This window comes from Podarcis cretensis (assembly GCF_951804945.1).
Source record: "Podarcis cretensis genome assembly, chromosome: 10".
Taxonomy (NCBI): Eukaryota; Metazoa; Chordata; class Lepidosauria; order Squamata; family Lacertidae; genus Podarcis; species Podarcis cretensis.
In genome coordinates, this window is record NC_137179.1 from 37,312,861 (window position 1) to 37,328,242 (window position 15,382).

At 40.1% G+C, this 15,382-nt stretch overlaps 1 long non-coding RNA gene across 3 annotated transcripts; it reads left to right on the forward strand.

The window, feature by feature from the left end:
- Positions 1–3: 3 nt before the first annotated feature.
- LOC307225575 lies at positions 4–15,379 on the forward strand. Of its 3 annotated transcripts, none has more exons than XR_013843081.1 (3): positions 4–611; positions 8,364–12,074; positions 12,458–15,379. It is a non-coding gene; the product is annotated as an uncharacterized lncRNA (long non-coding RNA). The 3 variants fall into 3 exon arrangements; XR_013843082.1 differs by lacking the exon at positions 12,458–15,379 and having other exon boundaries at positions 8,364–8,424; positions 11,825–12,161; XR_013843083.1 differs by lacking the exon at positions 12,458–15,379 and having other exon boundaries at positions 8,364–8,424; positions 11,830–12,161.
- The last annotated feature ends 3 nt before the right edge of the window (positions 15,380–15,382 follow it).

Here is a 15,382-nt window from a genome sequence, read left to right on the forward strand (position 1 = left end):
TTTTTGCAATTGCTAGGAAGCAGCCATTTCTTCCAACTGACCGGTTGCCAATGGAAAAGAGTCGATGCTGCAGCTTTTGTTGTTGTTGTTGTTGTCAGAGAGATTCTGTTGTCTGTAGCTATTGAAAGAGAACTGACCGGAGAAACGTGCCAGTGGCCCAATGGGTTAGTGCATCTGGCTGTTAACCAGAAGGTTGGTGGTTCGAGACCACCCGGGTATTGCAGAAGGTTGGACTAGATTACTTTGGGAGTCCCTTTCAACTGGCGATTCTATGAAATGTGTCGTACGAAACTGGTTGGGCTGGCTGGAGATATGTGACCGTTCCTTCATCGCGGGGAGCTATGCCGAACCTGCGTGTCGATGGCGCGCGAATCTGTTCTGTGTGTACGTGGCAGACGCGTGTACGTACTCTGGTAAGCCACCATTGGCAGCGCAGCTTCGCGTTGCGTGTACACATGCCTTCGCCGAGTACGTGTGTGCGATTGTGACACAGTGATGGGTCGGTGCTTTCCCTTTGAAAGTGTGCAGTGGCTCAGAGGTGCCGGTTTAAGAGGCAACGAAATCGCTGTTGATAATGGTCGAATAGGTAATGTGCATTCCTTCAAAATGTGGTAAGCTAGCCGTTTTAGATCTGCTTGTTTCCCCCAGAAGGAATGGGCATGATGTGCCAATGAGTTTGTAATGAGGAAAATCTATAATCATTTCTAATGATTTATTCCTGTACATTCACTTGTAAATAAATCCTGTGGAACACAGTGGGGCTTCATTCCAAATAAACATAGGATTTGGGTTGCAAAGTGGCAAAGGAAACGACTGATCCATTCTTCTTAGTGAACAAAATGAAATTGCCCATAAGGGGGACACTGTGAATAGCCAAGCATTATTCCACCACCTCACCAAGTTTAGTAAAGCCCACGGAATGAAGGGAATTTGTTTCTTTCTTGTTGGAGAATTTCCCCATGTAATTGGCATTGGGCTTGATACTGCATCATATGCATGGACAGTGAAAACAGGTTCCTACAAACACACCACCACTGTTTCCTTTAAGGATGTGTATTTAAAAAAAACCTCTTGGCACCTGCTTGTGGTGGTTTAGAACCTGTAAAAGACAAGAAACCTGTTTTACTAGTTGGTACTGAATGCAGTGAAATATTGTTAATGAGAATTCTACTCTATAAATTACTATTGGCCACTGAATAATCAATCAATCAATCAATCAATCAATCTATAGTAAGATAATGCCTTAGGCACTGAAAATAAAACAATGGTGTGCTTAAAGCTTTTTCTTTAACTTTTGTGGCGGCAGGAAAAGAACACAAAAAGTTATTGTGATAGAGATATCACATTTATGAATGTGTGGCATGTTATCCCAAGCAAGCCCCAGTCATGTTTATGTGGAATTTGGTCCTAGTGAGATTATTACTATTTATTATTTATTAAATTTTTATATAGCACTGTATCTGTAGATCTTATGGCAGTTCACAACATAAAAGATGAAAGATACTCTCTCCCAAGTGAAGTGTGTGTAGAATTGCAGCCTTAAACTGCAGCTCTGAATGGTTGTAAATACAGGGTTCAGACTTAGGGCCATGTCATACATTAAGCATTTGTTTCCACTGTATTTTTATTTTTAATAGAAAATCCAGGGTGTTCATCATGCTTTACATCTTTCCCTCCTCAGGCTGGCAGGAGGGTGAAGCCCATGTAATGCTGGCCTTGAATTACATTTGACTTTTATTTTACTTAGAAAGCATAAACCGTACCCTTTCAGTGCAATTTAAATTAAACAATTACAAATAAAGAAGCCCCATGGAGGGAGTAAAACAGCATAACAATGGAAACATTTTAATCCATCAACGTAAAACCCATCTGCTGCAAGACAATTAGTTACATGGAAATACAAAAATAAAATCTCTTCACATTTCTTACTAAAGCTGAGAAAATAATGAAAGAAGTGTTTTCATACCTTTTAAAAATGCAGCACCCATGCTAATTTTGGGATTTAGGGCCATATAATGCCAATTCTGTGTGAGCTCCACTGATCTGCATTTGGTTCCTATGCAAGGGGCTAGATCTTAACTTCGCAATTCAGTACTTTCCATGTTTACTTAGAAGTAAGTCCCACTGTCTTTGAGAGGTTTACTCCCTAATAAAAAGTGTTTATGATTGCACCCTTAAAACTCTTAGTGATCTGGGACTAGGGTATTTGAGGAAGAGTGTCTTTTTTCATGTGTACCTGCCTCCTTAGAGTGCTATTGCCTATCACGGTTAGTGGCTGCCATAAAGAGGACTTTCTTAGGAATGGCTCCCAGGTTGTTTGAGCCAATGGCCTCAAGAAAGACCATTTACCAGATTTTAGGACTGTGACTCCTTTAAATGGGCTTCAGAGACTTGTTCAGTTTGATAGGCATTTTCTGGTTTATAAATAATTTTTGTGGTTTAAATACCTGATCGGTTTTCTTGGTTGTTATAGTCCATTCCCACTTATTATTTTCTTCAGATAGGTTTGTTATTTTTAGATTGTATCCTGCTTTCATTTTTGTTCTCCTTTTTGAATTGTTATGTAGAAAAGGCAAGTTTCCTAGATAAATAAGTAAAATATTTATGTGTGCTTCAAGCTACGCTGTATCTGTCTGTTGTAAGCAATTGTTATGAATAGGGAGGACTTTGATTCCCCCTTCGTTTACTTCAAATAATTGGGGTTTGCTTCTGGCTAAGGCCACGGTTCTTGGATTACTTTCCAGGAAGCAATTCCCATTGGAACTTGTTTCTAAGTAAACATGCTCAGGATCTGGTTTATATGGGTTTTAAAATTTGTAGGTGTTAATTCATTTCCTGAACACATCATGTAGAGAGTAATATGTAACTGGCTATTTGTCCAGTGCAAGACGGCTATGGTGGCAAAGTAGAAAACGGCATTGTAGATTTCCATGTTTCTAATTATAATTCTATATTAAAATCTCTTGCTTTTGACTGAGTTGAGAGAAGTAATTTGCAAGCATATCTGTTTAGAGCACTTTGTCCCATGAGTACATTATTTCTAGAACTAGCTGGTTAAAAGTACATTTTCAATGCTTTGGATTCCTATTTACTACTTTGTTGTCTTCAAATTTGGGTTCCAATCCTGTGCCTAGTTCCTTGTGAACCATGAACTTATTTAATGAGCTTACCTTGTGAACTCTGAGCTTACCTCTGAGTAAATTGCATAGGACTAAGCATGATTATCAAATTATGTGTAGTAAACACCTTCTGAGATATATGCACATGTTAAAACTTGTTGCTGCTTAAGTATACAATTATGAGACGGATATACCTTATAGTTAAGCTATAATTTATTGGCATTGGATAACTTAATAATTCTAGTTCAGAAACATTAGTTTCCCTTCTGGGGGACAACAAGTTTGTAAATATTCCTAAGGCACTTCCTACATTTTTGGTTTGTCTTGTATGTACTAGAATTAATGTCAGCAGAACAGGTCCGTGGGTGTTTTTAAAAATTCAAAGCACAGTTGGGAACAAATCTGTTATGGAAGACAGTTTCATTTAATATGGCCTAGTTTTAGACTTGAAAAAATTCCTTAAGCCCATCTGATTCATCGTGAAAAAATTCTGCAATGTATTCCGAGACAAATACGTCTTTATTAAGTATTTGTGGTATACGTGACTTCATCCAGTTTTTGTTTGTTAATTTTTTTTTTAGATATAAACAGCATCTTTAGACTTTCTCTGCCACTAAATTGCTTTCTCATGATCCTTTGTTTGAATTTTCAAGAAACCTTTTCAGCTTCCTGCTGAAAAGAGAAATATGGAGTCACTAAAAAAGGATTTCGAAAGGGTTATGGGGCAAGTAATAATATAAAAATACAGAGGAAGTTACTCTCCCTCAGATTTAATTACAGAAAAAAGACTCATTAGAGTTCTTGTACTTTGGCAAGTAGATTAATTAATTACCTATTCTTTTATTATGTTCTACCTCCAAGGAACTCAGGGAGTCTTCCAAGGTTCTCACTTTTTTGGCCGAACCTTGCAAAAGGTAGGTTAGGCAGGGAGAGAATGTGACTGGCCCAAGGTCAGCTGGGGAACTTCAAGACCAATTGGGGATTTGATTCTAGAACAGTACATAGTACAGTACCCTAATCACTACTTAGGAAAATTATGGGATCTTGCAGCATTTAATTGAGAACAAAATCTGCTTTTCCCCTCTAGTGACTGTAGTACTGAAATGCAGAGAACAGAAAGCCTCCCTCTGGAGTAATAGCAGCTGGTGGGTCTAGTTGTTGATATTTTCATATTTAGCAGGATTGTGTGGCAGTGCTTTCAATATTTGTGTCTTGGGCTAGTATTTTAATATGTCACAGTATTTTTCAAAACTTTTTGAGTTATCCCCCTTCTTTTCTCCTGCTGTTCTCACTTCCAAATTGAACCTGAATACCGGAAAATTCAGGACAGATAAAATCAACACAGCATGTAGTTGATAGGATTAACTCCCACAAGATATAGTGATGGCCACCAACGTGGATGGCTTTAAAAGAGAATTAGACAAATTCATGAAGGATAAGGCTGTCAATGACTACTAGAAAAGAAGGCTATGTTCTACCTCCACTTCAGAGGCAGTATGCCTCTGAACACTAGTTTATGGGAATCAAATAGGGAGACTGCTGCTGCTGCTGCTTAGGGGGTTTATACAGGCATCTGCTTGTCCCCTTTGAGGACAAAGATGCTGGACTAGATGGGCCTTTGGCCTGAACTAGCTGTATTCTTATGTAAACCTCAAAAAGTGGGGAAATGGAGATTTTTTTTGCTAGTGAGATGTAGTCTAATTTTCTGGAAGAAATTTGGTACGAAAATGAAGGATGCGATGGCAGTGTTTCAATAAGAAATCATTTGGTATCTTAAATATGAATTTTGGGGGGCATGACTGCTGTACTGTCCAGACTTACCTGGGAGTAAGCTCTATTGAACTCAGCGATGCTGACTTCTGAATGCATTGGCTCAACCAGTAAAATACATTAAAGTATATTAAAGGTTTTTCATCAGCCAGCTGAAATGTAACCTTTGTCTTTTGTTTGGAAATACAAGTGATCTTAAAAAAAAAAAGAAGTTGTATCATTTAGGCAACCTGAAGTTGGAATCCCTACCAAAGAAAAAAAAAGTAGGCAACCTGATTATTTGCCCGACTTCCTCATTTGTTTCTGTTTCTTTATTGATCCTAGACCAGGGTGGATTTGATTTAAATCAAATCAATTTAAATCACTATTCAGTAAGACTTGATTTAAATCACTATTCAGTAAGACTTGATTTAAATCATATTTTTTTACAGAAAGACTCATTCTTGCTGGTATAATCTTAATATTTACAACCAGATGGAGGTTTCATTTTTGGAATAATAAATTTTAAAAAATAATAATTTTTTTTAAAAAAAAAAAACATTGCTTTTTATCTACCCTGTTCTAGACCCTTCCAGATTAGAAAACAACTTTCAGTTCTGACATTTCTCAGTGATCGCAAGGATTGTAGACTGAAAGTGAATCAAACTCCACCTTCCATTCTCCCAGTCTTGTTTTTAACCTGAGTTCTTGGCTCCAGTTTATTAATGTAGATAAGATAACAAACATTTTCTAACCTACAGAGTGACTGGTTTGATTCCCTCCCTCTCCACACCTTCTGAAGGGTGTGGCCAGTGCAGCAAGGGCCCTAGTGAGTGATTTGATGGAAGCCTGGCTGCAAACTTAACCACACTTTCTAGGGCAGGGGGTTTAAATTTTTGGGGGGCCCGGGGCACATTTGGAAATCCAATAAACTGTAGACAGACACGACAAAATACCCATCTGGCAGAGGAAGAAAAAACAGTAATGCTCAGAATCACACACATACGCCAATAAAAAGAAAACAAACCCGTAAGCCAAACACATATGTACCTGAAACAAATATACACAGATCCAAAACAAAATAGGTGATTTCCCAACCCCCAAGCAAAAAAACAAAACAAAAACCCCCACCTCAATCTAAATATTTGTTAGGGTCAGGAGGCCTCGGTGAGTACCATGAGGTGTGCCTGAGGGGGCCACATTGAACTCAGGCTTTCTTCTGAATAAATTTGGTTAGGATTGTACTGTCAAACTGGTAAACGCCTTCTAGCAATGAGTTACAGACTGGATGAGAGTAAAAGCTTAAAACACGTTTCCTCTTGTGCCCCAAATTGAAGTTTGCCCTGCTCGTTGCAAAAATGAAGATTCAGAGAACAGGGTTACATTCAATAAGTTATGGGAAGGTGTAATATGTTTTCTGACAAATGGAAGACAATGTTACATAATTAACAGTGTGTTGAATTTGGGCTACAGGGGACCAGAGTTGAGATCCTTGAGAGGGAGAAAACAAAGCAACACATAAATGCAGTGCTTTTTTTTCTAAAATAAAAATAAAAATGTTAAGGGGTACTCTCATTTTCCTACTCATATTGAAATACTGCCCCTCAATGAGGCCAAACTTAGATTCACAAAATGTTTAGGGGTATGCATATCCCTGCGTACCCCATGAAAAAAGCACTGCACAAATGCAAACTTTTTCCAACTCCTTACTGAAAAGAGAATATGCATTCTTGTACTTGAGACCCTTTTTTATTGCAGTATTGCTGAGGCTCTTCACATATTTTCTCACTTAAGCAAGAATTTTTTTCTAACCAAAGTGGCATAGCAGAATATGACAAATAACATGACAACTTTATTGTTTGTCCTGAAAAAAAGTATGCCAATTAAATTGAATACATGAATTCATCTTATACTGAAGGCCAGACTAGATGCAATATTTAAAAATACATCTTTGCATTAACATGCAAATTGTAAAAAATGCAAATAGAAGGGCTGATAATTGGGATCATCGTAGGCATAGCAGTTGCAGGCTGTGAGTCTAACCCATTCCTCCCCTGCTGTGGTCCTAACAAAAAATTATCCTGCAACATTACCGTTTCCAATGTGCTTGTAGTATTTATTTCCCTGCTGTATTTTGAACTCTCTGGATACTCTTCAGTAAGCAATTCTCAATCTGTTTCCCCACCTTAAAAGAATTCTTTATTCATAACTACAAATTTAACGCACAAGTTTGTTGTGAAACAGAAAGCAACTAACTAACTCTATGCCTATCTATCACACGGATGCAAGATGGGGCTCCCAGACTATGGCTGCATTTGTTTATATCTGGAATTATTTCCAGAATTATTTCCAGTCTTGAACTGGCCATTGAAATCTTATGTTTGCCTAAAAATTGGATATTATGGGGTGGGGAAATTTTATGTTCGTATTTGCTTTAGTACATATTGGCTTAAGGTTATTATGTATATCTGATGGTTTGACGAAAACTTGTTTTTTTGTGTTTTTAAAGAAATCAGCAATTCTGAGAATTCAGGCAGAAAGTGAGTAATTCTGAGAAATCAGGAAGTGTGCTGCATGCCACTCCTTCCTCCATTTGAGCCAACACAGACTTTGAGACTCGGATCCCAACAGGTTTTACATAATGGCACCCATGCAAGTCTAGCTCTGTGTGCCAGTGTCAACTATTATGTTGGGGTGGGAGGAAGTATCCCTGCCTGCCCTCCCCATGCTGCTTTCTTTGGTCTTGGAAGAAAAAACTAGCACTTGGCTTTCAACATAGTATTTCTCTCCTTCCTGCTTTCAGTTCAGACTTAGCATAGGAAGACCTGTTTTCTAGCCCTGCCACAGGATGAGCTCTTCTCCAATTAGAACATCGGGAATGCTTGGCAAGAATAAACTTCAGGCATACTTGGCTGCGTTGATTTTTCAGTCACCTTTATTTCCTCGGGCTCTTTGTAGCTCAGTTCCCCGCCCCTGCCCCCCCCCATATACATTGTTCTTGGGTGTGAACATGCCCATGCAAAGGTACAATTAGTTTGTGAGACAGCATGTGGCTTAGCTTACGCTGAAGTTATATAGCCATGCTATAACATCAGAATAATTATATTGCAATTCCTTGATGTAACCACGCAGTGTTGCTGCAGGAATGTTGCTCTTGATTATAATGGTGATAAAATATATTAACTAGATTTGGTTGATAACCTGAAGCCCAGCAGGTATCTTCTTAACTCCATTTTGTACAATTCTGGTATAAAATGGAATTGACTTTCACCATAGAGTTGCCAAGGGCTAAAGCATGGCGTCTATTGAGAACCATGGCTAATGACAATTTTCATTTTACAACAGAAGTACAGACTAGGGATGACAGTATCTTACTCAGTCTTTAAAGGTGATGGTCCAGTTGGAGGAGTTGCCTCTTCCTTAACAACCGTTTTGGGGTGATCCCAGACACCTGCTAGGCAAGAATTTGAATCCACACCTTTTTATTTTGCTCAGGGCTGGGACATGGTTGAAGAATATGAAGAAGTGGAAACCTACAAGGAATTGTTGGAGGCAGGTGAGAGAAATTACTAGTTTGGTTCCTTATGGAATTTATGCCATACTCTTCAAAAGGTGAAGTTTGCAATAAAACAAAAGCATTGAAATGCTATCTTCTGTTTTAATTTATTGAGTTTATTAGCTCTAATCCAGTCCATTACCCAGGAACAATTTATATGTGCATTAAATTTTGTTACCTGCCTAATAGCGTGCTTCTGTAGAACCAATTGAAAAGACAGTGGTATTTTCTCTTAATTTCTGCACCTGCTAATTATAATGTACAACAGATTAAGGTTTATTACATCTGCTCCACCCACTTAACAATAAACAAACAATCTAGCCTCTAGATGGGGAAACAGGAATATCAGGTTTAAGCTTGCTGATGGCTGCAAAGCATTTTAGATGCAATTAAGATAATAAAATTGTGAGGGAAACCTGTTGAGGCCTTTGTACTCCTGACTGCAATCTGGTGAATGAAGAAGGACTGCTTGTTGCTATCTAATTCATTTAACCTAACTAAAACGAGAGAGTGAAACCAACATTTTGGTAAGGACAACTGAATTTATAGAAAACTAAGGAACTACCATCGGTGATTGTGTCATTTTATCATATTTACTCAGAAGACCCACTGAGTCGGTGGAACTTATTCCCAAATAAGTATGCATTGAATTTCAGCCTTTTAGCCCTGTCCCACACAAATAGCAGGCAAAGCCAAGGGACCCTGGGACAATGAGAATGCAAAGCGTGTACTTTACCTCTGCGGTACCTGGGATTGGTTTGTGGTCTTGTGTTTTTCAGAAAAGAAATACAATCTGTATTCACGGATGCTTTCAACGCATATGCAATTAGATTACAGGCACCCACCCCCAACGTATTCCCATGTTAGTGTAACACAATGCAAACATCATTTAAGTATCCCTAAAATCTTGAAAGACCTATACCAGTGAGACTGCATTTCTGCTTTTTGTGTGTGAGATGGATTGCTGTTCATTATTAATACTGCACATTAAAACTTCAAATATAAAATCCAAGCACTTAGTCCATGCACAGGGGTTACATAAGTGCTATCTTTGTGGTTAAGTAGCAAACTACTATCTGAACTATAACTTTGTTTTAGGTATTCTATCATTAGCTTATTCATGAAAGCAACAGCGAATGAGCAAGCAGTGTTCCCAAATATATGAACAAGGCAGTGAAAAGGTTCAAGATGTTATACTACAGTGGCCTCTCTCTCTGGTTTTTGTATAATGAAAAGCAGCAGAGAGAGCCTGGAATCAGAGGGTGGTATTGAATTAAGTTCTACTCAACAGTATACCCATTGAAATTAATGAACCTGTCTTAATTAAGTCAATTAATGTTATTTAATTTTTTGGTGCATTTATATCCCACCTTTTTCTCCATGGGACTCAAAGTGGCTTACATAGTTAACATGCCCCTCATTTAATCCTCACAACAATCCTGTGAGGTAGGCTAGGCTGAGAGATGGTGACTGGCCCAAGGTTACATAGTGAGCTTCATGTCCAAGTGGGGAATTGAACCCTGGTCTCCCAGGTCCTAGTCCAACTCTCTAACCACTGCACCACCACTGAAAAGATATAGTTGAATACCACCAAGAGATTCAAGAGAGATGCTTAACTCTTTCTTCTCCAGCCATCATCTTGCTCAGTCACTCCCCAAGCTGCTTTCCCACTGCTGGAGAATACAGGCACAGCTCATTTGAGGAGATGATAGATGATAGATAGATAGATAGATAGATAGATAGATAGATAGATAGATAGATAGATATGGGCGAGGTAAGTTGCAGTTGATTGGGAAGAGGTTTGCACTCCTTTTGTCAGCTTGTTTTAAAAATCTTCTACTCACCCCTTTTTGTAGTTTCTAAATGATTGGGTGTTTTAAGCACATTTAACTGCTGCCATTGCATTTCATTTGATCCTTACAGCTTTGGGGGGAAGTGAGCAATTCTCTGTGTCAGAAAGGCTTCTTCCACATACTTAAAAGTTAAGATCTGTTTGAAGTGAAGAATGAAAACACTACTGTAGTAAGCTAAGGGAGTGAGAATACTGTACACATAGAGCCTCACATTAACTGGAAATATCAGCATAACTGAGTACATGTGCAAATCATAGGGGCGGTAGGCCTGCTTCTATCTGCAGTAGCCAGAGAGCAGGGACTTTTGCAAACCCTAACAAAGTGTTTTGCTGTGTGTGCAGGGAAGAATAGTCTGATGTTCCTGGGGCAGACCATAATGATCTGCCTGCCTCCTCTGTAGCCAGTACACTCATGGAGATGTTTGGTACTGCTGACTGAAGCATCTCAACACTCATGCACTTTCCGTATCCAATTAGTGCAGAGCTTGGAGCCCTCTTCTGTTCATAACTGAAATAAGAATAGCCACAAAATCTGTCTTTCTGCTGTGGGCTGAAATATTTCCTGCTGTCAGTAAATAAACATATTGCTGGATTGAAATGTTCAAGACTGGTTTTGTACCAGTTAGAAACACTTTCACCAACTCTCAGGGTTCACATTTTTCATAAGCAAGCACTCTCAACTCACTGAATTATGCTTTTTCTAGATGGAAAAGGCACATAAATACCACAAGCTCACCCCAAGGAAGCTTAATATAAATGTACATTGCTAGTGCTCTATAGCAAATAACAATGGCAAGACCAGTTTTGATTTATTTCCATTTGCATGGCTGTAAGGGACCACCTTGTGGTGGCTTATTAGCATAGCCGTGTCTTTCAGCTTCTTCTAGTTTCCTTTTACTGAAGCTCTTTAAGTTTCTAGCTGCCCATTTTGTATTTGTAGCCATACACGGCTTCTCAGGATTTATGAGTATTGTATACAAGTGGCAAATGATACTCTGTCACTGCAGAATCTGGTGTCACTTTGATGCACTCTGGAAAAGAGAGGCCTAGCTCATTAACAGCACAATCCTATGTGTCTACTCAGGAGCAAATCTAATGTAATACAATTGGGCTTATCGTCAAGTTAACATGTATAGCATTACACGTATGTTCTTGGCCACTTCAAAGTTACTTTAAAACAGCTTGTAAATGTCTTTGGAATCATCTTGCTTTTAAATTGAACTTCTGTAAATAATAAGAGTATTAACATGTGCCCTATTTTTATCTTTGCATCACCTCCTGCCACTCTTGACTTGCAAACGAAGAGAGGGGAGCTGTTCAGTTCTTCCCCTTCCTTTCAGAGAACCAAGACAAACACATAGTTTCACTTAGGTACCCTTGTGCCAAATTATTCAGAAAAGTGTAAAAATGATCCAGTATTATAGTTCCTTACAAACTGCTTAACTTTCCTGGTGTACCCCACTCACGCTTCAAATTTTCCTCAAATTGTTGATAATGTCTTAAAGTCTTCATTTTACTTCTCTCTCTACCCCCGCCCCCCCATTCTAGTACAGTGGTACTTCGGTTCTCGAACAGCTTAGTTCACGAACAGATTGGAACCCGAACGCTGCAAAACCGGAAATAGGTGTTCTGGTTATCAAACTTTTTTCGGAAGCTGAACATGCCCTGATTCGGCCTCCACTGCTGGGGGAAAAAGGCGTCCGCCATGGGAGGGCCTAGCAGGCTGCACCACAACCCCAAACAACCCCCATGAGGAACACTTACCTAAACAACAGCGAAGTCCAGTGATGAACTCCAAGTAAGAAAACAAAGCACCAGCCCTTTACTGGCCCCCACCCCACTCCCAGCTGGTAGCAAGGTGGGTGGCACCTTGCCAGGTAAGCCTACCCACCAGTGGCGTAGCGTGGGGGGTGCAGGGGGGGCCGGCCGCACCGGGCGCAACATCTGGGGGTTAGGGTTAGGGATAGGGTTAGGGGGCGCAAATCCAGGGTTAGGGGGTGCAAATTACTTGCCTTGCCCCGGGTGCTGACAACCCACGCTACGCCACTGCTACCCACTCAATGGAAGGGGTGAGTGGAAAATTTTGGGACTCTGCCTTGTTCCTTTGTTTTTGGGAGTCTGTCTTTTGCCTTTGTCTCTGCCTTGCTCCTTCATTTTGGGGACTTTTGGGGGACTGCCTAGTGCCTTCGTTTTGGGGAATGTGGAACCCAGGTTGATTGTGTGACTGCAGAAATGGATAAAAGCCCCCCACCCAAACAATGACTATCATCAGGTAAGAATTTTTTTTTTATCATCTACAATATTGTCTTATTTTATAGTACAGTATATTGATTATTGCCTTCATTTTATTGATGATTGGTCTCATTAGAAAGTAAAATTCATGTTAAATTGTTGTTTTAGGGGTTTTTTAAAGTCTGGGACGGATTAATCCATTTTGCATTACTTTTTGTGGGAAAGTACACCTTGGTTTTGGAACGGACTTCCGGAATGGATTAAGTTTGAGAACCAAGGTACCACTGTATGTAGTTAAATTATAGGTAATTAAAGCCGAGGTCTTGTCTAGCAGTGCCCTCTGCTGGTTGAGACTGCAATGTGTAATGGTAACATCTATATTCAGGAGTGGTTACAGAATAGATTCATTTGTAAAACCAAAAAGAAAATGCCACTATCATGACATTGATCTGCTCCCATTTTAATATTCCTTTCCTTTCCAAACACTTAACTGAAATAACATATTTTGTCTTTCGTAATTTTAGTGCTCTGGGTAACTTAATTCTTTTTTTCTTCCAGAAGGGTACAAAACCATTTCCTCTGGTTTAATGTTGCTATTTTAGTAGCTGCTTTCTGTACCTTTTCTCTTTTTATATATTTTACTTACTGTGATTGATTAACCTTACTATTGATAGCATGGAACCATTTATCTTTCCTTTACTTTTCAGATCTGAGTCACCAACTCCCTCATGCCACTTTAATTGAAGTGATGAGGTACAGTTTAGTCTTAGTCTACCTTTCACATACTTGGGGAACTCAAGTTTTGCATGCATTTATGCACTTGGTTTTCTGCTTCCAAGATTAATACTTTCCGAGGACATGACTTTCCTCTCCAACCCACCCAAATACAGAGTTTGGAGCAAATGTTGCTTCAATTCTTCCCATCTCCATAGGCACCTGGGCAGCAGGTGGCATGCTGGTTTTAATCAGTGAGAGCTGACTCTTTGACAGTGCAGATTAATGGTATAAATTCTCTTACGTTTCCCACCCCCCAAATATTTGTAATGTTTCCAGCTGCCCTAGACAGATCCCACCGAAATAGATTGAGATATTTTTCTAGATCATGTCTTCAACACCTTTCTGTGAAGAGGCTCTCTGGGACATAATCTGTACCATCAGAGGAGTTGCTGTTCCCGTACTTTGAAGAAGATGGCTACAAGTGTAAGCAGAAATGGTAAAAGAGCACCTGAGAGCTTCATTTAATTTCCCCAATGTTAAGCTGAGTTGATGCTTTGGGGAAACTTAAGTCTAGGGACATGGGTGGCGCTGTGGGTTAAACCACAGAGCCTAGGGCCTGCCAATCAGAAGGTCGGCGGTTCGAATCCCCGCGACGGGGTGAGCTCCCGTTCCTCGGTCCCTGCTCCTGCCAACCTACCAGTTTGAAAGTATGTCAAAGTGCAAGTAGATAAATAGGTACTGCTCCAGTGGGAAGGTAAATGGTTGTTTCCATGCACTGCTCTGGTTCGCCACAAGCGGTTTAGTCATGCTGGCCACATGACCCGGAAGCTGTACACCGGCTCTCTCGGCCAATAAAGCGAGATGAATGCTGCAACCCCAGAGTCGTCCGCGACTGGACCTAATGGTCAGGGGTCCCTTTACCTTTAAGTCTTGTAAGATGTTCCAAGCCAAATCATTCATGTTCTTATGCAACGTTCCAATTATGCAGGAAATCTGGGAATTCCGTGCCTACAACATATGAACAAATATCTTTCCCATTATTAGTCAAGACTGGGACGCGAGTGGCACTGTGGTGTAAACCACAGAGGCTTGGGGCTTGCTGATCGGAAGGTCGCCGGTTCGAATCCCCGCGACGGGGTGAGCTCCCGTTGTTCGGTCCCAGCTCCTGCCAACCTAGCAGTTCGAAAGCACATCAAAGTGCAAGTATATAAATAGGTACCGCTCCAGCGGGAAGGTAAATGGCGTTTCTGTGCGCTGCTCTGGTTTCACCAGAAGTGGCTTAGTCATGCTGGCCACATGGCCCGGAAAAACTGTCTGCGGACAAACATCAGCTCCCTCAGCCTGTAAAGCGAGATGAGCGCCACAACCCCAGAGTCATTTGCGACTGGACTTAACTGTCCAGTCAAGTACTGCTGAGATTAGATAATTAAGAATTGATACTTGAAATTGCTTTCTCCCCTCAATCCCTTTTTCATTGTGTATTCTATTACACAATGAGCAAGAACAATCTTCTGCTTTACTCTCTACACTACTTAGTAAATGATAGTTTTTTGACTAATAAAATATTTAAATCAGTAAGCAAAGAGCTGAAGTTCCACACTGGTTTTTTTATAACTAGTTATTTTTGTAAGCCAAACTGGGAGTCCAAAGACTTAAGAGATAAAACTGTTTCAAGGGTTGTCTCTTACTGCTGTGCTAGTGAAGTTCTGCTCGCAAAACAGGACCTCTGTTTCCTTCCCAGCCCCCCCCCTGCTCCTTCAGAGCTGATTTCTGTGCATGTGGGGGGCTGGAAGAGAGGAAATTCTGTTGCGTGAGCAGAGCTACAGCATTGGATGTAGGCCAAATTCTTCAATCCACATTGGGGAAACTGCTAATCAATAACATTCAGTAAATTATTTCTGGAACACAGCTTTACTAGAGCTGGTTAATTCCAGTAGTAGGCATAGCATGAATGTTCCACACAGGCATTACTTGCCATCATGACTGGCGCTGGAGGCTTAATGTTTCTTCACGTAAGTCTTCGTGGTCATCATGTTTCACTTATTTAGTGTCAGTCTCCTAGAAGTCTGAGGCATCCAGTTCTGTTGGCTATGCATTTCCTTCTTGATCTCTGGGCTCCCTCTGCTCATCACAAAGTTGCCTTGGATTTCAACCCCC